This window comes from Podarcis erhardii, assembly GCF_964252035.2.
Source record: "Podarcis erhardii genome assembly, chromosome: 15".
NCBI classification, from domain to species: Eukaryota; Metazoa; Chordata; class Lepidosauria; order Squamata; family Lacertidae; genus Podarcis; species Podarcis erhardii.
The window spans coordinates 4,837,711-4,860,687 of NC_138505.1; the positions used below are offsets into that span (position 1 = coordinate 4,837,711).

A 22,977-nucleotide genomic window follows, 5' to 3' on the forward strand; every position below is an offset into this window, starting at 1 on the left:
TGCAAGTGGCCAGTGCCAATGCAGAGGCGCACCCTGGTGGTTAAATCCCTCTGCTGTTTTTGCTGTTATTGGATGTTGTTCATGCAATCGCCTTATATTCACCGTGCCGAAAGGATGTCGCTGTTGTTTTGCATGTTGTTATGCTTCCTCTCCTGTTGTTTTCTTACGTTTTGAAACAGTTTTACAGTGTCTGGTGCTGCAAAGCATTCCTGCTTTCTCTGTAGCTTGCCACTTTGGGCATTTGTTGGAGGCATTTGTACAAATAAAACATATGAACGAACGTATATATGTTTTTATTTTGATTATATGTTTTGTGGTTTTATATTTTGATTTTGTTCTGGGAACCGACCTGAGACCTGAGGCAGTACAGTGGTACCTCTAGATACGAACGGGATCTGTTCCAGAGCCCTGTTCGTATCTAGAAGTAAACGTAACTAGCGACGGTGCATCTGCGCATGCGTGTGTCACTTTTCGTCGCTTCTGCGCAGGCGCGTGATGCCATTTTGAGGACCTGTAGCACCCTGCTTGTGGTTAACGCTTAGCTGGAATGAAATATTCAACGCAGCAATAGAGAAATTAAAATAGTAATTTATTTGTCAGACAAATAAATAAGAGGCTCAGTGGTACGTGGTTACCAAGCTCTGGCCTGGCCTCCTGCCATTCTGGCCAGCACTTATATTCCCTTAATCCAGCCCCCTTTGCTCCTCCTGTGGCTGCCTCTGTCCAATCAGCCTGGTTGAAATTCCTATTGGCTGTTTGCTAGAACCAATCACAAAAGATACACCCACAAAAGATACACCCACTTCCTTGCCCTTATATGGGAGACAAAGAGCTATATATAAATGACAAATAAGTAATAATATATCTTACATGGAATCTTAATTACCAGCTCACCTCTTGCCCTTCTTGCCCTATTGCCTTCTAAAACAAATGGTTTAATCTTACATTTTATGTTCAACAGATGTCAAGGATCTTGAGTTTCACATCAACATTGAAAGATTTCCTTCATTTAATGTTTCTAAACAAAATGCCTGACAACTATATATCAAGACTGCCCGGATGGCGTCTTCTGTCTGGCAGGGGGGGGGGCTGGTGGCTGACTTAATTTCAGGATAAATACAACTCTTACAACCATATGAAATAAGAATCTAGCATTCCTTAAATCCTTTGCATAATTACATTTAAGCCAATATATTTAAGCTAATATATTTCATACATTTATCATAGGTAGCCTCTTAAAAGAATAAAGCTTCTCAAAGTGAAAAGGAAGGAACTCAATAAAACACAGCTTTTAAAAGAAGCCTCTTCAGTTTGCACCTCCCCCTTTCCCCCTCCTCTCCAGCCTCAAAATAAAATAGGAAGAAGCTGCTTCTTCTGCCAAGCCAGTTGCCTTTCCAACATTTAACACATTTTAACCTTTTTTAACTCTCTTAGTTTAAGAAACAGCTTTAGAAAAAGACTTCCCCCAAAAATGTTCTCTTTCTCTGTCAGCTAAATGTTTCTCCCCATTGCTCCTGGCCTTTTAACCTTAGAAAGAAGATCTGGCTCATTTTACTGGGAGGCACATTAGTATTATCTTTCCCCATTCCTAATGGTGTTTTCTCAGCCTTGGGGCAGCATATGTAATTTCCCCTTTTTATGACTTTGAGAATTGTTTTTCTGCTATAAATCAATGGGGCCCTTCTTGTCTTAGGAGGAAAAACATCTTGCCAAGGTTCTTTTAGGCAGCTGGTCTTTTGCCTGGCATGAAACATTTGAAAATCCTTTTTTTTTTTAAGCTCATTTTTAAAATGCAAGCCCTGATTAAACATATAGAAGCTTTGATAAAAATGCAGGCTTATGATTAGATGCCTCATTCCCCCCTTTCAAGCTCAAGGACCTTCATCCCAAGTGTCCTTGATAGCTTGACCTTCATCATATTCCTGAGGTAAAGCTCTGTATAGGGCCATGATATGAGGTAGAGTTTCATTTGAAACCATCTTGCTAATTGTACTTCTAAAACATGAAATGATACATGGCATCATACATAAAACCAATACTACTACTGTCAAGAAAAACAAGCAAGACAATAGTATCCCTTTGAGTCCTGTGACATTAGGTAACCAATTGGTGAGCCATCCCATATCCCATCCTTCCCATGTTTGTACTGGGACATGTGCTATATTCTCCATCTTTGTGGCCAACACACGGATTGCCTCACCATTATCAGAAATGTTAAAGCAACAGGCATTCCCTGTCAAATTCAAGACTCCACATAGGCCTCCCTGCCTGGCAAGTACATAATCCATTCCCATTTTCAGCTGCAAAATGGCGGCTCTACTTTCATCCAACTGTTGTGCAATAAGTCTCAAACTCTGGGCCGTTGCATTGGTTACAAGTTCCACTACTGCTTGCAATCGAATTATTCTGTTTAGATTATAAATAGGATCCCGTGCCCCTTGTATGAGCTCACCAGGATTCCAGGAGGCAGGATCATAATAGGCTATAATGCGCTCTGGCGGCCAATCATCAGTACCGCTCCAACTTTGGGTACTTCCTCCTGCTATATGAGAAATATCAGCATTCCTTCGTGTTCGCCTGGCCGAACTAGTGGGCATAATCCACATTGGTGGTAATACCCAACCCAAGAAACAAGTCCCACTCCATTTGGAAGGGAGTTTCTTGTATGCCCATTCTCCACATATCCACCACAACCATCGGGTCTGAGGTTTTTGGTACGGGGAATACAGAAGGCGAAATACCAAAAGGGGTAGAGAGTTCACAGTGCAGTATGTTAGATTGCCTTCTTCTGTCACAGTTATGTTCCACACCACTTTCCATGCATGAATAAAAGGAGGTGCACAGGGCAAGGCATTCCGAGTTCGATAGGTAGTACCGTGTGCCCAGGTATGACTATTCTTCTTATAATCCCAAGTATAGTGACAATGAGAAGAGCCTATCATGGGAGAATCAGCTGCATCTGATGATTTATGTACACAGAATTCCCCTTGTACAGGTATAACTCGTAATGGTTTAGTTGAGTTCCATCCGGGGAAATTCTGTATTTCAGTTTGGTGTGGCATTTCGCTTACCATACCAATAGCATCTAATGGTATCGGTAATAAGGGCATACCTCCCTCTGAATCATCTGGCCCAAGAGAGCAAACAAGGCAATTGGTCCTATTTGCAACATTAGCTACCATTTCAGCTAAACCTACCCACATATTGTGGTCATGGCTGAATCCATATTTAGCCAATTTGGTCAGATTCAAGGACCCTTCCCCTTCCCAAGGGATCAGGATTAATAATAAAATCATGTTGATGTCTAGTATATACATTCCTTCCACAAAAGATTACCTTATTATGATAGCAAATAATTATTAGCCCCAATATAATTCCCCCAGTGACAGAAATGGGGAACCACCAAGACCAAAACATATATCCCGAGGATCCCCAATGAGTAATATCTCTGATAATTGTTCCACAAGGGGGGCAGTCAATCAATTGTATTAGAGAATCTTTCCGTTCACAGTCGCTGGTTCAGACGCTCCTCAAGCTTCAGGCGTGCGCAGGTCAGCCAGCTTCCAGGTTGTGGCTGCAGCAGGCCGGTCGTCAAATGTTGCCCGTGACCTAGCCCGTTCCCGGTAGGGCTAGATACAGGGGTTTTTGGAGAGAGTTAGTTTTAAAGGATTAGAGGGGTCACCTTTGCACGTCCAACTGCCTTCAGACTTCTTCAAACGAGAGTGATGAATCCAGGGGGTCACCTCAGCTACCTTCACCGCTGTTGGAGTAGAGAGCAAGACGGTGTAAGGTCCACGCCACTTAGGTGCAAGTGGATCGCGTTTCCACTCTTTCACCCATACGCTATCGCCAGCCTGGAACTGATGAATCGGCTCGGCAATGCTGCACGGCGTGCGCTCGAGGGCCCACCTGTTAAGAGAAACAAAAACACGGGAGAGAGATTGCACTTGTTCCTGTGTCACATGGTCTCCTATTTGTTTAAGGTCAGCTGGAATATCCTGAACAAAGGAGGGCGGTCTCCCATACAGGAGCTCAAAAGGTGACAACTTAAGTCTTTTTGTGGGTGCACACCGAACACGAAACAGTGTTATGGGTAACACATCTACCCATCCCAATCCCGTTTCCTGGGTTAATTTTGCCAATTGGGTTTTCAGAGTCCGATTCATTCTTTCAGTTTTCCCTGAACTCTGAGGCCTATATGCTGTATGCAGTCTCCATTTTACTTGTAGGACTCGACATACATCTTGTACTACTTGATCAATGAACGCTGGCCCATTATCACTTCCAATGCATCTAGGTAATCCAAACCTTGGGATCAATTCAGTGAGGAGTCTTTTAGTTACCTCTCGTGCCTTTTCAGTTCGGGTGGGAAAAGCTTCAACCCATCCGGTAAGAGTATCTACAAACACAAGGAGATACTTGAATCCCTTAGAAGGGACCAGCTCTGTGAAGTCCACAATTAGGCTTTCCATGGGGACGTATCCCACATGCTGAATTCCAGGAGGTTGTACCGGTCCCTGCCTGGGATTGTTTTTAGCACAAAGAACACATTTCTGTGAAATGCAAGTTGCTAATTGTGATAGATTAATAATATACAACTTCCGACTGAGACTCTCTCTAGTTGCAGTACCGCCAAGGTGAGTAGATTCATGATAATTTCTTACAATTGTGCCTGCTAGATGATGAGGTACATAAATCCTATTGTCCGGCAGGATCATCCAACCGTCCCTCACAACCGCTCCTTCCTGTTCAGCCCACTTCCTCTCTTCTGGGGTATAGTGAGGTTTAACTTCTTCTGGAACTACCTCTGGTATGAGGGCTGCTATAAATCCTCCCACAGGCTTTTGGGCTGCCTCTCGGGCTGCTTTGTCAGCAGCATGATTTCCTCTGGTTATTGGATCCCTTCCTCGTCCATGACCTTTGCAGTGCATTACAGCAATCTGTTCTGGAGCCCATACTGCTTCTAACAGGATTTCTACTTCAGGTCCATATTTCAAAGCCTTCCCGTGGGCTCCGATTAGACCTCTTTCTTTCCATAGAGCTCCATGTGCATGCAGGGTTAAGAAGGCATATTTTGAATCAGTATAGATGTTTGCCTTACATCCGGCTGCCAATTGCAGAGCTCTAGTTAAACCTATAAGTTCAGCCTTTTGTGCTGAGGTGCCAGCAGGCAAAGCTTCAGCTTCCACAACTTCCTCATTGGTGACCACAGCATATCCTGCTCGTCTGGCACCTTCATGCAGGTAACTGCTACCATCAGTATAATATACAACATCTGGATTTTTTAATGGCTCATCTTTCAGATCAGGTCTACTGGAATAAACTTCATCCATTACTTGGAGACAATCATGTGATTCCTCATCATCTACCTCTGGTAGGGGCAGCAAAGTCGCTGGATTGAGCATATTCACTACTCGTAGATGAATCCTGGGATTTTCACACAATAGGCCTTGGTATCTAGCCATCCTTGGGTTCGTTAGCCAATAACTACCCTTATATTCCATGAGTGTCAAAACAGCATGAGGTACATTCACATACATCGTCTGGCCAAAGGTAAATTTATCAGCTTCTTTGACAAGGCTCGCAGTGGCCGCTACTGCCCTTAGGCATGGAGGCCATCCTTTTGCTACTGAGTCCAATTGTTTAGACAAATAAGCTACTGGACGGTTCCAACTTCCTAATCTCTGGGTCAGGACTGCCGCTGCAATCCCATTCTGTTCATGTACATACAGCTGAAAGGGTTTTTCCGAATTAGGCAATCCAAGGGCTGGTGCCTCCATAAGTCGCTGTTTGATTACTAAAAAGGCTTGTTTCTGCTCAGGTCCCCATACGAATGGGTCCTTTTCTGCACCTCGAGTGCTTTCATGTAAGGGCTTGGCCAGACTACTGAAATCAGGTATCCATAGTCTACAAAACCCTGCTGTTCCCAGGAATCCCCTAAGTTGTTTTCTTGTGGTAGGTTCCTTGATAAGGCAAATAGCTTCTTTCCTCTCTGGTCTCAATGCTCGTTGTTGGTGTGAGATGTCAAAGCCCAAATATTTGACCTTTTCTAAACATAACTGTGCCTTTTTCTGGGAAACTCGGTAGCCAGCTTCCCAGAGCAAGTGGAGCAGTTCCTCTGTCCCTTCTTTACAGGTATCAAAATCCTTTGCAGCTAGTATAAGATCATCCACATATTGCAGAACCACCTTTTCTCCCGGTATTGAGGGGTAACTTGTTAGATCCCTCGCCAAGGCAGTGCCAAATAAAGTTGGGGAATTTTTGAATCCCTGGGGCAATCTTGTCCAGGTTAGCTGGCCTTTTGTTCCTGTCAAAGGATCTTCCCATTGGAAGGCAAATATAGGTTGGCTCTGTGGTGCCAGCCGGCAACAGAAGAATGCATCTTTCAAGTCCAATACAGTAAAAAATGTTGCTTCTGGTGGGATCAAACTCAGCAAGGTATATGGGTTTGGTACATTTGGGTGCAAGGTCTCGATAGCCTGGTTTACGAGCCTCAAGTCCTGCACTGGCCTGTATTCATCTGTCCCAGGTTTTCGAACAGGCAAAAGGGGTGTGTTCCATTCTGATTGGCAAGGCTTAAGCAGACCATATTTTAATAGGCGGTCCAAATGTTTCTGGATGCCCTCCGCTGCTCGCCGGGGTAAGGGATATTGCTTTACAGATACAGGGGTAGCCATAGGTTTTAGGGTTACTACAATTGGAGCTATATTCTTAGCCATTCCTGGTGGGCTATTTTCAGCCCATACTCCTGGTGGCACCTGTAGAGTTCGGAGGAGCTTGTTTAATTCTGTATCCAATGTGGGTTGGACTTGCAAGGCTGACATTAGGCGCCATGATTGTTCCTTAGGTACTGAGAGGGTAATTATTCCTGCTGCTTTTGATGGCAGTTTCATTTCTGGACCTCGAGGAGTGAAAGTGATTTGGGCCTGCAATTTGGACAGCATATCTCTACCTAAGAGAGGTATTGGACACTCAGGTATATACAAAAACTGATGGGTTAAACGATGTCCCCCAATCTGGCATTCCAAAGGTTGGAGGAAAGACCTCTTGGCTGACTGTCCAGTGGCACTTTTAATGACTACACTTTTAGATGCCTTTTTCTGCAATAGTTCTGGGAGTACTGAGTATTCAGCCCCAGTATCAATCATAAAATCTATTAAATGGCTCCCTAATTGAATCGTGACCGTGGGCTCCTGGAAGCCTAACTTTATGGAGTCCGGTCGTTCCTAGTCTTGGGTAAAATCCTCTTCTGCCAGTCCAATGAAATTGTCTCTACTCCGTCCCTGTCCTGGTCTCTGATATCTTCCATCTCGGATCATTCCCCGTCCCCGTCCCTGGTTTCTTGGGCCGGAGCCTGGGCCTGGGCCTGGGCCTGGGCGTACTTCTTCCAACCTCAGGGGTTCAGGACACTCCCGCTTCCAATGACCCTCCTTCTTGCAATTTGCACATTGATTCCTTCCCAGTGGTGGATTCCTTCCTCGCCCTCGCCCTCCATTTAAGGGGCGGTGGTCTTGCTTCACTGCTGTGGCTAGCATTACCATCTTTTCCTTCTGCCACTTCTTCTTCTCTTGTTTCTCAGCCTCATCCCTATTCCGATAAACTCGGCGTGCAATGGCCATAATTTGGCTCATCAGCATCCCTTCCCATCCTTCTGATTTCTGAATTTTCTTACGAATGTCAGAAGCGCACTGGGCCACAAATGTAGCAGTAATCATTCTGCTGTTTTCAGGGGCTTCAGGGTCAAAAGGAGTCCATATACGATAGGCTTCTTGCAGCCTCTCTAAAAAGTCTCCCGGACTCTCATTTGGTTTTTGTTCTACTTCTGAAACTTTAGACATATTAGTGGGCTTCTGGCATGCCCTGCGGATACCTTGCACAAGTGTCTGGCGGTAGGTGGTGAGTCTGGCCAGGTGAATTGCATTGTTTGGATCCCAATTAGGATCTTCCAAGGGAAAGTTATCTTGGAGATGACGGTCAACATTATAAATATTTCCCGCTCTGGCCTGCTCACGCAAATATATCTGTGCCTTTTCAATTATGTCTCTCCTTTCCTCAGTGGTGAACAGAGTATTTAGGAGCTGGCGACAATCTGTCCAAGTAGGGCTATGAGTATTTACTATTGAAGTCACCAAGTCCATCATAGCCTGAGGTTTTTCTGCAAAAGATGGGGTGTGTGTTTTCCAATTCATCAGATCTGTAGTTGTGAATGGAATATATTGCAGGGTCGAAGTTCGAGGTGGCCGTGGTCCGGGTTGCCCATTAACCAGCGCAGGCTCCTCAAGTGCATCAAATACTCTTCTAAGAGGGGCTACTACGTGACCTTTCTCTTCACTTTGCTCTAGGGGCCTCAAATCATAGGGGATGGTATCTGTCGCAAGGCGTTCTTTTAGCAGCTTTATACGCCTGGCTGTATTGCTTGCTGACCGAGCAAGGTCTCCCTGTAACTTCTGTAACATTTCTCTGGGACTTGGATGTACAGGGGTTTGGGGTGGGCAATCAGTTGTTCCACTAAAGGAGACTGTAGATGGAGGTCTATTAGGAGTCACAGGTGGAATAACCACTTCTGCTTGGGCTTTATTATAGAACTCCAATGCCTCCTGAAGATATTTATCATAATCTATCAAGGAATCAAGCTCTGTGACTCCACTCCCATTATTCATTCCAGTTTCTTGCCTTGGGGTTACAACTGGTGGAGTGTTTGGATTAAGCTCCCTTCGATGTGGAGCATAGGGTGGAGGTGGAAGCACCTCTTCCTCTGGCCCCTCAAAAATGGGTTTGAGTTTATTTGGCAAGATTCCTTTCCTAGCTTCGGCTTTTACAGCCAATAATTTGCATCGTTTGACTTTGCATTCCCTTATCCATGGAGGATTTTTATTTAATGTGCTCAGCCAGGAATCTATATATGGAAATTGTTCTGGGCACCCTCCAGTTTCTTTGGCGATATCAGTCCAAAGTTTGCTTACTAAATTTATATCAAAGGTTCCCTGGGATGGCCATCCAGTAATTTGTTTTGGCCATTCTAGTTCACATAACGTTCTCAAGCGCTCTGGCGTCATTTTGACACCATATGCCCCTGAGAAGGCTTTCTTAAAATTATTTAACATACACTCAAGAGGTGTATTTTCCCCCTTTGAACCCCCAACTCCCATTGTATGGCCCTGTGAAGTATCCACTCAGTCACTCACAGACGCGCTTCGTGGGTTTCCTTGCCTAGTGAAGTCGCCTTACTAGGAACCGAAGTACTGCCCACTCCACACTCGGGTCAGCTACAGATTGCTCTGTACTTTCTCACACATACAATGCGCTGGATACTTCACCACACTCTACCTCCCAATTTTTCCCTTTCCCTACACCAGATCACCATCTGATGTACCCAACCACCTAGCGTACTCAGTTTCCCCTTACTGAGACGCAGAAGTTTGATCAAGACTTCTCTTCCTCCCAATTAATTGGAGGGCCAAAAATCCCTTTGTGCACTTACCCTTGGTTGGTTCCCTGTTTCCCCCGGTCCGTCGCCGCCAGTGAGCAGGGTATCAGACAGACGAGTCTTCTGCGTTCCCCCTGGAAAAAATTACCAGTGCGCGCTTTGGGTAAGCAGTTGTCCTCTCTCTTGTACCCTGCCCAGTAGGGCGAAGGGGCTGCGTTCCAGCAGACCACTTATCCGAGTCACAGGGCACCATAAAATGTAGCACCCTGCTTGTGGTTAACGCTTAGCTGGAATGAAATATTCAACGCAGCAATAGAGAAATTAAAATAGTAATTTATTTGTCAGACAAATAAATAAGAGGCTCAGTGGTACGTGGTTACCAAGCTCTGGCCTGGCCTCCTGCCATTCTGGCCAGCACTTATATTCCCTTAATCCAGCCCCCTTTGCTCCTCCTGTGGCTGCCTCTGTCCAATCAGCCTGGTTGAAATTCCTATTGGCTGTTTGCTAGAACCAATCACAAAAGATACACCCACAAAAGATACACCCACTTCCTTGCCCTTATATGGGAGACAAAGAGCTATATATAAATGACAAATAAGTAATAATATATCTTACATGGAATCTTAATTACCAGCTCACCTCTTGCCCTTCTTGCCCTATTGCCTTCTAAAACAAATGGTTTAATCTTACATTTTATGTTCAACAGATGTCAAGGATCTTGAGTTTCACATCAACATTGAAAGATTTCCTTCATTTAATGTTTCTAAACAAAATGCCTGACAACTATATATCAAGACTGCCCGGATGGCGTCTTCTGTCTGGCAGGGGGGGGGCTGGTGGCTGACTTAATTTCAGGATAAATACAACTCTTACAACCATATGAAATAAGAATCTAGCATTCCTTAAATCCTTTGCATAATTACATTTAAGCCAATATATTTAAGCTAATATATTTCATACATTTATCATAGGTAGCCTCTTAAAAGAATAAAGCTTCTCAAAGTGAAAAGGAAGGAACTCAATAAAACACAGCTTTTAAAAGAAGCCTCTTCAAAAATGTTCTCTTTCCAGCTAAATGTTTCTCCCCATTTGCTCCTGGCCTTTTAACCTTAGAAAGAAGATCTGGCTCATTTTACTGGGAGGCACATTGGTATTATCTTCCCCATTCCTAATGGTGTTTTCTCAGCCTTGGGGCAGCATATGTAATTCTCCCTTTTTATGACTTTGAGAATTGTTTTTCTACTATAAATCAATGGGGCCCTTCTTGTCTTAGGAGGAAAAACATCTTGCCAAGGTTCTTTTAGGCAGCTGGTCTTTTGCCTGGCATGAAACATTTGAAAATCCTTTTTTTTTTTAAGCTCATTTTTAAAATGCAAGCCCTGATTAAACATATAGAAGCTTTGATAAAAATGCAGGCTTATGATTAGATGCCTCAGACCTGCGCATGCGCAAGTAGCGAAACCCAGAAGTAACGCTCTCCGTTACTTCTGGGTTGCCAAGGAGCGCAACTTGAACGCGCTCAACTCAAAGCGTCTTCAACCCGAGGTATGACTGTATATAAATTCAATTAAGAATAAGAATAAGAATACTGTATTTTACGGCAGTCACCATCAGTGCTAGTAAAGGTAAAAGGACCCCTGACCATTAGGTCCAGTCGCGGACAACTCTGGGGTTGCGGTGCTCATCTCGCTTTATTGGCCGAGGGAGCCAGCATACAGCTTCCTGGTCATGTGGCCAGCATGACTAAGCCACTTCTGCAAACCAGAGCAGCGCACAGAAATGCCGTTTACCTTCCCACTAGAGTGGTACCTATTTATCTACTTGCACTTTGACGTGCTATCAAACTGCTAGGTTGGCAGGAGGAGGGACAGAGCAATGGGAGCTCACCCCATTGCAGGGATTCGAACTGCTGACCTTCTGATCGGCAAGGCCTAGGCTCTGTGGTTTAACCCACAGCGCCACCCACATCCCTACCATCAATAAAACATTATTATTATTATTATTATTATTATTATTATTATTATTATTATTATTATTATTTATACCCCGCCCATCTGGCTGGGTTTCCCCAGCCACTCTGGGCGGCTTCCAACAGAATATTAAAATAGAGTCACCTATTAAACATTAAAAGCTTCCCTAAACAGGGCTGCCTTCAGATGTCGCCTGAAAGTCTGGTAGTTGTTCTTCTCTTTGACATCTGGTGGGAGGGCGTTCCACAGGTTGGGCATCACCACCAAGAAGGCCCTCTGCCTGGTTCCCTGTAACTTGGCTTCTCGCAGCAAGGGAACTGCCAGAAGGCCCTCGGCGCTGGACCTCAGTGTCCAGGTAGAACGATGGGGGTGGAGATGCTCCTTCAGATATACTGGACCGAGGCCTTTTAGGGCTTTAAAGGTCAGCACCAACACTTTGAATTGTGCTCGGAAATGTACTGGGAGCCAATGTAGGTCTTTCAAGACCGGTGTTATGCGGTCTCAGTGGCTGCTCCCAGTCACCAGTCTAGCTGCCCCATTCTGGATTAGTTGTAAAAAAACACCAGTGCCACCTATCCTGATCAATTTAGATTTTACACAGATCCAAAAGCAGGTTCTGTGGCACAAAAGGCAGTGCATAATAATAATAATAATAATAATAATAATAATAATAATAATTGTCTAGAAATCTCACCAAGATCTGGAGGTATCTGGTTTGGAGGTATCTGAATTAAACTTGGCCAACTATACAAGATGTCACATGCTATGAAGGCCTTTATTTTGTGATTGTCTAGGAAAGAATTGTCACATTGTTACATTGGTCATGTTACGTTGGGCACATTTCATTTGCCAGAAAACCTCTTTTCTGCACTTTTCAAATAAACATTACCACCGATTTGGCACTTGGCCGTCAAACGTTAGTATAGTGCCACAAACAGAAGAAAAATTGATTCATACTTTCAGAGGAAAAGCTTGCCCACATTACAGATACGTTCTTGAGGTTGCAAAGCTGTTACATTGGCTACATCTTTGTGAAAAAACACAATAAAAAGAAAACATTTAAACAACCTCGGCCATAATGATCGATTGTTTTTATAGGGAAGGATCAAGGCAGTTAAGAAACAGCTTCATATTAATTGGAGTTACATAATACTAGTCAAATCACATGCAGTATATACAGTGGTGCCTCGCAACTCGAAATTAATTCGAGTTGTTTCGTCTTGCGATTTTTTTCGTCTTGCGGAGCGCGGATTCCCTGGGTATTAACGGTTGTAAGAAAAAGGAAACAAACTCGCAAGACGTTTTCGTCTTGCGAAGCAAGCCCATAGGGAAAATTGTCTTGTGAAGCAACTCAAAAAACGAAAAACCCTTTCGTCTTGCGCGTTTTTCGTCTTACAAGGCATTCGTCTTGCGAGGAACCACTGTATGCAAAGAAGCTGCAAATGTTACATTGGTCACTACGGAATCACCCATCAATTCTTGAAATCATAATTTGGGAAGCGGGACTTCTGGTCAAAACAGTTTTCCATGGCGGCACCATCCATTAGGCAGCACTTATTCTGTTCCATCTTTACTGCACCTTGCTTTTCGCACATCTTCTTCAGGAGGGCTGACCACTGGACCAGGAGGGAGACAGATGAGATGGTCAATAAGATGGCTAAGTAGGGTTTCTTAATCTGGGCCCAAACTCAAAGCCTCTTTTTAATATGTGTCCGAATGTCTGTTTTGCAAAATGTGTGTGTGTGTGTGTGTGGATTTGCACACAAAACAGCAACAGATTGAGAAGAGGGCAGCTTTGGGTTGTCTGCAGAGCAGTCTCTCGTCCCGAAATAACCAACGATCACATTTGGCATTCGAGACGAGGCTGTTCTTTTGCCTCTGTACAGTGGTACCTCAGTTCTCGAACGTCTCCGTTGACGAACGTTTTGGAAAACCCGGAAGCAAAGGCTTCCGTTTTCAAACATGCCTTGGAAGTCGAACGGCTTCCGCCATGTGTTTTTCAGCTTTCTCCGTTGAATTTGCAGCCTGCCCTTTCTTTGCGCCTCGGTTTTCGGAACCTGAAGGGTCTTCCGGAACAGATTACGTTCGAGAACCGAGGTACCACTGTACAACTGAATCCTAATTGCCTTCCCAATCACTTCCCATCACTTTGCCCGGACACTGAGGTCCAGCGCTGAGGGTCTTCTGGTGGTTCCCTCACTGCGAGAAGCCAAGTTACAGGGAACCCGGCAGAGGGCCTTCTTGGTGGTGGTGCCCACCCTGTGGAACGCCCTCTCATCAGATGTCAAGGAAATAAACAACTATCAGACTTTTAGAAGACATCTGAGGGCAGCCCTGTTTAGGGAAGTTTTTAATGACTGATGTTTTATTGTATTTTTAATCTTTGTTAGAAGCCGCCCAGAGTGGCTGGGGAAACCCAGCTAGATGGGCAGGGTATAAATAAATTATTATTATTATTATTATTATTATTATTATTATTAGTTGGGAAATGAAGGCACTCTTGTCAGGAGCAAGAGCTAGTATAAAAAATGCAAACTTGTCTTAATTTGGGAAGGGGTGGGTTTCAGAACCACCACCACCGACGTTCCCCCGACCGCCAGTCTTCACAATGTCTGGTTCCTTGTTCATCACACTGGGAGATCCTGACCCACCTATGCAGGGGTGGGGAACATCTGTACCTGCCCAGATGTTGATGGACTCCAGCTCTCAGCTGCCCCAGCCACTATGGTCAAGGCAACATCTGGAGGGCCACAGATGTTCCGAACCCTGATAAGATTAACAAATTTGGGGTGAGAACAGTTGGGCCTCGGAGACAGGAATTGTGTCCTTTAAAAAAAAAAAAAAAGGATTCCCTCAGAATGCTTGATAGGGCATATTCAACACCAACAAAATCCAAGCACACAAGGAAGGTTTTTAGACCCACCCCCCTTCCAAAGAAAGAAAGGAAGGAAAGGGAGGGAGGGAAGAGGGAAGGAAGGACAAAAAGGGAGGGAGGGAGGAAGGAAGGAAGGAAGGAAGGAAGGAAAGGGAATGAAGGAAGGAAGGAAGGAAGGAAGGAAGGAAGGAAGGAAGGAAGGAAGGAAGGAAAGGGAATGAAGGAAGGAAGGAAGGAAGGAAGGAAGGAAGGAAGGAAGGGAGGGAGGGAGGGAGGGAAGAGGGAAGGAAGGATGAAAAGGGAGGGAGGGAGGTGGAGGGAAGGAAGGAAAGGGAAGGAAAGAGGGAAGGAAGGAAGGAAGGAATGAAAAAGTTGGAAAGATTACAAGTCTTTCAAAGGATATCTAAGAGCAGCGCCCCCCTGGCCCCACAAGGCCCCCATATTAATGCAGTTGCCATATTTGTCAGGCCAAGGAGGACAATGAGAAGCACTCACTGCTTTCTGGGAGCAAGGGAGCTTCTCTTTTTCAGACTGCCGGCAGCACTTGCCCAGTGCGTCTCCCAGATCCACGAGGACATTAGCCTTGTCATAGACGTTTGAGTAACCGGAGGCTTTCAGGCCCTGGGACAGCTTCTTACTCCCATCCTTGCAGATGTTCCCGATATTCTTGGCGCTGGGGCGGGCAGGTGGGAATTTTTCTGGCCCTCCTTCAACCTTTGCTAGTGATAGTAATAATAATAATAATAATAATAATAATAATAATAATAATAATAGTGGTAGTAATAAATTTTATTTATACCCCGCCCTCCCCGGCCAGAGCCAGGCTCAGGGTGGCTAACAACAGCAAAAATCACAGTAAAAACATAATAGGGGGAAGAAAAAAACAACAATTTAAATTACAGGTTAAAATGCAATTTAAAATGCAACCTCATTTTAAAAGTAGCTCATGGGGAAGATGAGAGCGAGAGAAGGATGGAAATCAAACTACACTCATCCCAATAGAAGGAAGACGACACCGCCAAAGATGACGAAGGAGATTGGCAAAACAAACTGATGAACTATACTGGACACACCAGACAATCCCCCCCCCTTTTTTTTAAAAAAAAAAGGGGGAGAAATGTTCAGGCATAATCAGTAAGCTTTGTGCATTGATTTCTACATTAGTCGAACTTTTAAAAGCTCACTTGTAATAATATCCGCCATGACCTCCCTGCCAATTTGGATACAATAAAGGAACTGGAGGCCCCTTGACTGGTCCTCAGGTCCTCAGGTCCTCAGGTCCACTTTGACCGGATATCCCCAGCCGCTGTGGACAGACTCCTCCGAGCTGGAAAGCCCACCACCTGTCCTCTTGACCTGTGCCCGTCTTGGCTGATTAGAGCGTGTCCAGATGAGGTGCGCCCCCCCCCCCCCCGGGGGATATCATCAATTTGTCCCTTGGCACCGGGATATTCCCAGGGGAACCGAAGGAGGCAGTGGTGCGCCCGCTCTTAAAGAAAACAACATTAGATCCCTTAGATCTATCCAATTACCGCCCGGTTTCGAATCTTCCATTCTTGGGTAAGGTGACTGAGGAGGAGGAGGAGGAGTTTGGATTTGATATCCCGCCTTTCACTCCCTTAAAGGAGTCTCAAAGCGGCTAACATTCTCCTTTCAGAGCAGTTGCTGAACAGCTTGGCAGGTTTCTGGATGAAACATCGGCTCTGGATCCATTCCAGTCCGGCTTCCGCACTGGTCATGGGACCGAGACGGCTCTGGTCGCCCTAACAGATGATCTCCGCTGGATCGAGGCGGGTCGGGGCTTCTGATTCTTCTAGACCTGTCAGCAGCCTTCGACATGGTCGATCACGAACTCCTGGACCACCGCCTTGCCGACGTGGGGATCCAGGGCACAGTCCTTCAATGGCTGCACTCGTTTCTCTCTGGTCGGGGACAGAGGGTGGCGCTTGGGGGGGAATTGTCATCGCGCCACTCCTTGGTGTGTGGAGTGCCTCAGGGTTCAATACTCTCCCCAATGCTTTTTAACATCTTTATGCGCCCCCTCGCCCAGCTTGTCCGGAGTTTTGGGCTGGGTTGCCATCAGTATGCCGATGACACCCAACTCTATCTGTTGATGGATGGCCATCCTGACTCGGCCCCAGACATACTGACCAGATGTCTGTAAGCTGTGGCTGGATGGTTACGTGGGAGCCGGTTAAATCCTTCGAAGACAGAGGTCCTCTGGCTAGGACAGGACGATATGGGATTGAGGGGGCAACTCCCATCTCTTGCGGGGGCGCAATTAGTGAAAGCACCGTCCGTTAAAAGTTTGGGTGTAATCTTCGATACCTCCCTCTCTATGGAGGCACAGATTACAGCTATAACAAAGGCGGCATTTTTTAATCTCCGCCAAGCTAAGCAGTTGGCTCCTTATCTCTCTCGCCCTGACCTAGCCACTGTGATCCATGGAGCGGTCACCTCCAGACTGGATTATTGTAACTCGCTCGACGTGGGGCTGCCCTTGAGACTGACCCAGAAACTCCAGCGGGTGCAGAATGCCGCGGCAAGACTCCTTATGGGGTCTTCGCTTCGAGATCACATTCATCCGGTACTATACCAGCTGCACTGGCTCCCGGTGGAGTACAGGATCAGGTTTAAGGTGCTGGTTTTAACCTTTAAAGCCCTATACAGCCAAGGACCCTCGTACCTACAGGACCACCTCTCCTGATATGTCCCACAGAGGAACCTACTGTCTGCAAATAAAAACATCCTGAAGGTCCCAGGCCACAGAGAGGTTAGGCTGGCCTCAACTAGAGCCAGGGCCTTCTCGGCTGCGGCTCCAATCTGGTGGAACGCTCTGTCACAAGAGACTAGGGCCCTGCGGGACCTGACATCTTTCCGCAGTACCTGCAAGACAGAGCTGTTCCACCAGGCCTTTGGTGAGGGCACAGCCTGACTCCCTCCTCTGGCAATCTGCACAGAATTTTGCTGAACGGTTGCCATCAATTTGATTTTAATTAATTTTTATAATGAAATGTTTTTAGAATGTTGGATTATATGATTGTTGTTAGCTGCCCTGAGCCTGGCTTTGGCTGGGGAGGGCGGGATATAAATAAAGATTATTATTATTATTATTATTATTATTATTATTATTATTATTAAGGTTTTAAAATTGGATAGTTAAGAGTATAAGATTCTGCAGATGTGTATAAATAAGTAAAAAAAAATTTAAAATGGTATAAGGAGGGGAAGTTGGAGGGAAGTCAATTAAGATGTATGATTTTGATTGTGATGTTCTTTGGGTTTTTTGTTTTTTATCATAAAATTAATAAATTGTTTCAAAATACAAGAAAGAAAAAAGAAAAGAAAAAGAAAGAAAGAAAGAAAGAAAGAAAGAAAGAAAGAAAGAAAGAAAGAAAGAATCTTTCTCTCGCCCTCCTTATCTCTCTATTATTATTATTCATTACAGTGGTACCTCGGGTTAAGTACTTAATTCGTTCCAGAGGTCCGTTCTTAAACTGTTCTTAACCTGAAGCACCACTTTAGCTAATGGGGCCTCCCGCTGCTGCCACGCCGCTGGAGCACGATTTCTGTTCTCATCCTGAAGCAAAGTTCTTAACCCAAGGTTCTATTTCTGGGTTAGCGGAGTCTGTAACCTGAAGCGTATGTAACCCGAAGTACCACTGTATTCCATTTGTTCACCGCTTCCTACCAAAGTCTCAAAGTGACATATAAAACAATAAAATACGTAGTAATGCCAATTCATATCAAATACATTGATTTGTTAGTATATGATTTTCTTTTGTTGCATAACCTAAGATTTCTAAATGACTGTTTTCCTAAGAAACTAGCCCCATCCCCCAACACGGATAGAAGTTAGAAAAGAAACCCTCTAACCTTGTCCAGAAATCTGTATCGGTCGCTGGTGCATATCAACTGTAGGGAGAATCAGGGAAAAAAAGATAATGATACATTAAAATTTGGTGTTTTGTCTTGTTTTTAAAAATTTATTATTATTATTATTATTATTATTATTATTATTATTATTATTATTATTAAAATCCCTCCCTTCCTTCTCCAAGGAACCCAGATCAGCAAACAGAAACACAAAGCTAAAATAGTGTAAAACAGTTAGATCATTCTAAAAAAACAAAACAACAAAATTCAGATCCTGGCATCTCCAGGCGGGGCTTTGAGAGACATCCTGCCTGAACACTCAGACAGACACACACACACACACACACACCCCGGTCAGGGGGACCACTGGTGTGTCTCAGCAAAGGCAGCTTCCGGTGTTCCTATTTGAAGCGGCCCTTTCCTCAGAACCATGAGGACTAGAGACTTACTTTATTTTAAAAGGGGAGTGCCACGGCTCAGCGGCAGAAAACCTGCTTTGCACAAAGGAGCTTCCCAGTTCGACCCCTGGCACCGTACAACCGTACCAAAAGAACTTCCTTGACAACTTCCTTAATACCTGAGTTAAGGGACGCGGTGGCCTCTTCCCAGATTGGGGTGGGATGGGGCTTAGCTAGTGTAGCAGGAAACCGCCCCCCGCCCCATCATCCAGTTTGTACAAACTTCACACACACTCACACACGACATACGCTACGCTTCTGTTATAAATTCATAGAAAATCAACCATGCATCAGATTTGCACTGTTCCACTTTTATTTTACTCCATGAAGGAAGGACTACAAAATGGGGAAGGCTTGATACAGGGCAGCCATAATCCCTTCACCATCCCAGCACATCCACAGGAGCCCTGCCCAGTTGCTATGCCAACCCTGATGGTCCTAGACAGAAGACAATCAAGATCACAAAGAACTTGCATATGGGAGTGGATTCAGCATGGACTGAAACAAAGGACACTGATCAGATCTTCCCTCTGGGGGCAGGAAACTGCCAACTCCCCTTTGTCTCCTGGAAGCGACTCATGGGGAGGGGGAGAGAAGGGAACCAGCCAGGTGACAGGACACTCAGGTTACCACCGCAACTCCTCCCTCAACCCCTCCTTTCTGTAATGTATGCATGATGTTTCTGGGGGTGGGCTTGACTTACAGGATGGGAATTCCAAAAGTTTTTATAAGACCTTGCACACCATTTTTCTGTGTCTTTCCTCTCACCTGCAAGTGAGGGGAGCACCCTGTCGCGACAGTCTTTCTTCAATAAAGACCAAGCCTACAGGCTGCTGATTTGCTTCAATTTGCTCTGGTTGGTGTCTTTACTTTTTGTTCAAGGGAGCCCTCGGATTTTTCCGGCAACACTAGAAAGGGAGATTTTGTTCAGGGTGGGTCCTACCGTTAGGCAGAGTGACATGGCTGCTCCCAGCGGCAGGTGGACTGGCGCAGGGAGGTGGGGGGGGGCTGCCCTGCCCTCCATCTTGCCCAGTGGAGGATGTGGGGGGGGGTCCTACGCCAGGCATAGCGAATGATCCTAGTAGACATAGATTCGTAGGGCTGGAAGGGACCAAGAAGGCTCATCGAGTGCAGCATCTTCTCTACAAACTTGACAGTCCCTAAAAAATTATGGGACCTTTTTGTGTGAGTTTCATACGGATGTAGAAACGGCCACGTCAAACGGCCCATAAATTGGCTAAATAAATATGAAGAAACCTGAGAAAAGGCAACTCCCCACAGTTACAAGCCCACAGGGACGCGGGTGGCGCCTGTGGTCTAAACCACTGAGCCTCTTGGGCTTGCCGATGAGAAGGTCGGTGGTTTGAATCCCCGCGACGGGGTGAGCTCCCATTGCTCTGTCCCAGCTCCTGCCAACCTAGCAATTTGAAAGCCCGCCAGTGCGAGTAGATAAATAGGTACCACTCTGGCAGGAAGGTAAATGGTGTTTCCGTGCAGTCTGGTTTCCGTCACGGTGTCCCATTGTGCCAGAAGCGGTTTAGTCATGCTGGGCACATGACCCCGAAAGCTGTCTGTGGAAAAACATTGGCTCCCTCGGCCTGAAAGCGAGATGAGCGCCCCAACCCCATAGTTGCCTTTGACTGGACTTAACCGCCAGGGGGCCTTCCCTTTTTTACCTTACAAGCCCCACACGTCAAGCCCTTCCCACAGGAAAGGCTCTCTGGTGCTCAAGTGGATACTGTCCCATCACCCAGACTCAGAGACCTCAGTGGACACAGGCAATGCAGCCTCTGTCTCCTCTGCTTTTTATCTCAGACACAACCACCCCTTGCAAAGTCCCAGGCTTCTTCCTTCACTTCTCTCTCTCAAATTTTATTTTCTTGTGTGGTAGACAGCATAAGACAAGTCTCTGTTTCTCTCTCTGTCTCTCTCTCTCTTTGAGGCAGGGTGGGAGAGGGCAGGCTCATTTAATTTAATTTGATTTACTTTTAAAGCCATTTTAAATTTTGGTTTTATACACACACAGAGGGATGCGGGTAGCACTGTGGGTTAAACCACAGAGCGTAGGGCTTGCCGATCAGAAGGCCTGTGGTTTCAATCTGTGCGACGGGGTGAGCTCCCGTTGCTCGGTCCCAGCTCCTGCCCACCTAGCAGTTCGAAACCATGTCAAAGTGCAAGTAGATAAATAGGTACCACTCCAGCGGGAAGGTAAACGGCATTGCCGTGTGCTGCTCTGGTTCACCAGAAGCGGCTTAGTCCTGGTGGCCACATGACCCGGAAGTTGTACGCCGGCTCCCTCGGCCAATAAAGCGAGATGAACACCGCAACCCCAGAGTCGGCCACGACTGGACCTAATGGTCAAGGGTCCCTTTACCTTTACCTTTACCTTTACACACACAGAGAGAGAGAGGGGGGGGGTGACTGTGGGCATGGTCGCTGACACAGTGGTGGCTGGTCAGCTTCAGACATGTTTGGAGGAAAAGGAATATCTGGACCCCCTTTCCATCCAGCCTCAGGTCTGATTTGGTACCCAAAGAGCTTTGATGCACTGCCTGGCAACCTCTGAATAACGTCTGCCCTGCCGTGATGCTCAGGGAAACCAACACTGTGTCATCCTCTTCCAAGAAGCCTGCCTTGCAAGGGGCCATTCTGAAGCCCACCCACACTGTGCCAGCTTGCAGATCTCGCTCGGCAAGCTCTCTCCTTACCCCGCAGAACATCCTGTACTCGTTTGCCCTAGTCTGGAACAAAGAAAGAGAGTGGGAAGCAAAGCAAGCAAAATCTCAGCTTGTAGTTAGTGATGGATTCTCTTGTAGGTCTACCTGAGCCTGGAGCTGATTGCCCCAGGACGAACCAAGAGACCAGGAGAAGGACCTGTATCTTCATAGCCATATTGAAGTCGGACGGAATTGGCTTCTCTCTCCTGGTTTGTGGTTCTGGCTCCAGACAGTTCCTCTCTGGTCCTCCTTCTCCTTCTCTCTGCTATAGTTGCTGCTGGTTTTATAAGCTGCTGGGGGGTGGGGGTGGGGGAGAATGATAAACTGTTGCTGAGTGTACCCAAAATACAATTCTGTTTAAAGGTCTTTGTGGCTTTAGGGATTTTTTAATATATACTTTAAAACATTTTGTTCTTTTATCCTTCTACGGGCCAGCTGATCTCCCTTGAGATTACAAGCCACAGATACTCACATAAAGACTAGGAAGTGCAAGAGAAAAGTTTATAAATCTCCCCCTTTGGCCAAAAGGAAAAGTCCTATGGGGTAACTATGAAGATAAAATGTTTTGAATGGGGGGGGGGGAGTCAGGATCTCTATTTGGAAATAGATTATGTATCCTGCCTGCCCAAAATGCTCTGTTACTTGAGGCAGAAAATCCAAATAGTGGGTACGCTATTGAACCTTGAACAGGCAATAACATATAATTCAATTTTAGCATTTCTAATGCATTAACATTGGTGCATTAAACGGCCACCCAACCCCCCACAAAAATTGAGCGTCCTTCACATCTAGCTAATCTAAATTGGGTTTTAGTTTATTTGCAAACACACTCCCACCACATGTGAAGTGTTGTACAAGTGTCCCTCCTCTCACTTATGTGAGAGTTACATTCTGGGCCCCAAAATCACGTAAGTGTTGAGTAAAAAGGTAAAGGGACCCTTGACCATTAGGTCCAGTCGTGGCCGACTCTGGGGTTGCGGCGCTCATCTCGCTTTATTGGCCGAGGGAGCCGGCGTACAGCTTCCGGGTCATGTGGCCAGCATGACAAAGCCGCTTCTGGTGAACCAGAGCAGTGCACGGCAACGCCGTTTACCTTCCCGCTGGAGTGGTACCTATTTATCTACTTGCACTTTGACATGGTTTCGAACTGCTAGGTGGGCAGGAGCTGGGACCGAGCAACGGGAGCTCACCCCGTCGCAGGGATTCAAACCACAGACCTTCTGATCGGCAAGCCCTAGGCTCTGTGGTTTAACCCACAGCACCACCCGTATCCTAAGTGTTGAGTACTCTCTAAAAAACCCTCTAAACACCTGTTTTCCCCCTTGCTACCCAGCTGTCTCTCCACAGAACTCGTCTCTTCAACTGGAGTTGTTCGGCGGGGAGGCTGAGCAACTGAAACCAAAATGCAGCCCCTCTCCACCCCCACCAATGTCCTTTTTGGGCTCCATGGAGGGTCTCTTTTGCACGTTATGTAAGACTTTGTTACAGACAGACTGGGCTGTTGTGCCATTTGTGTTTTGGCAGAGTTCTGGGTGTCCCTGATGTTCTAGATTAAGCATGACTTTTGCTAAATGCGTTGGCACTCAAAACCCATTTCGTGGCTGTTCTTGCCATTTTGATCAGAGGCTGCTTTCTTCCTTATACCCAAAACAAT

General features: G+C 45.8%; 1 long non-coding RNA gene across 1 annotated transcript; it reads right to left on the reverse strand.

Moving 5' to 3' along the window:
- Positions 1-12,827: 12,827 nt before the first annotated feature.
- Positions 12,828-22,007, reverse strand: LOC309330152. Its single transcript, XR_014151317.1, has 4 exons — positions 21,429-22,007; positions 18,149-18,187; positions 14,768-14,991; positions 12,828-13,013 (listed from the first exon to the last, which is right to left on the reverse strand). It is a non-coding gene; the product is annotated as an uncharacterized lncRNA (long non-coding RNA).
- Positions 22,008-22,977: the final 970 nt, after the last annotated feature.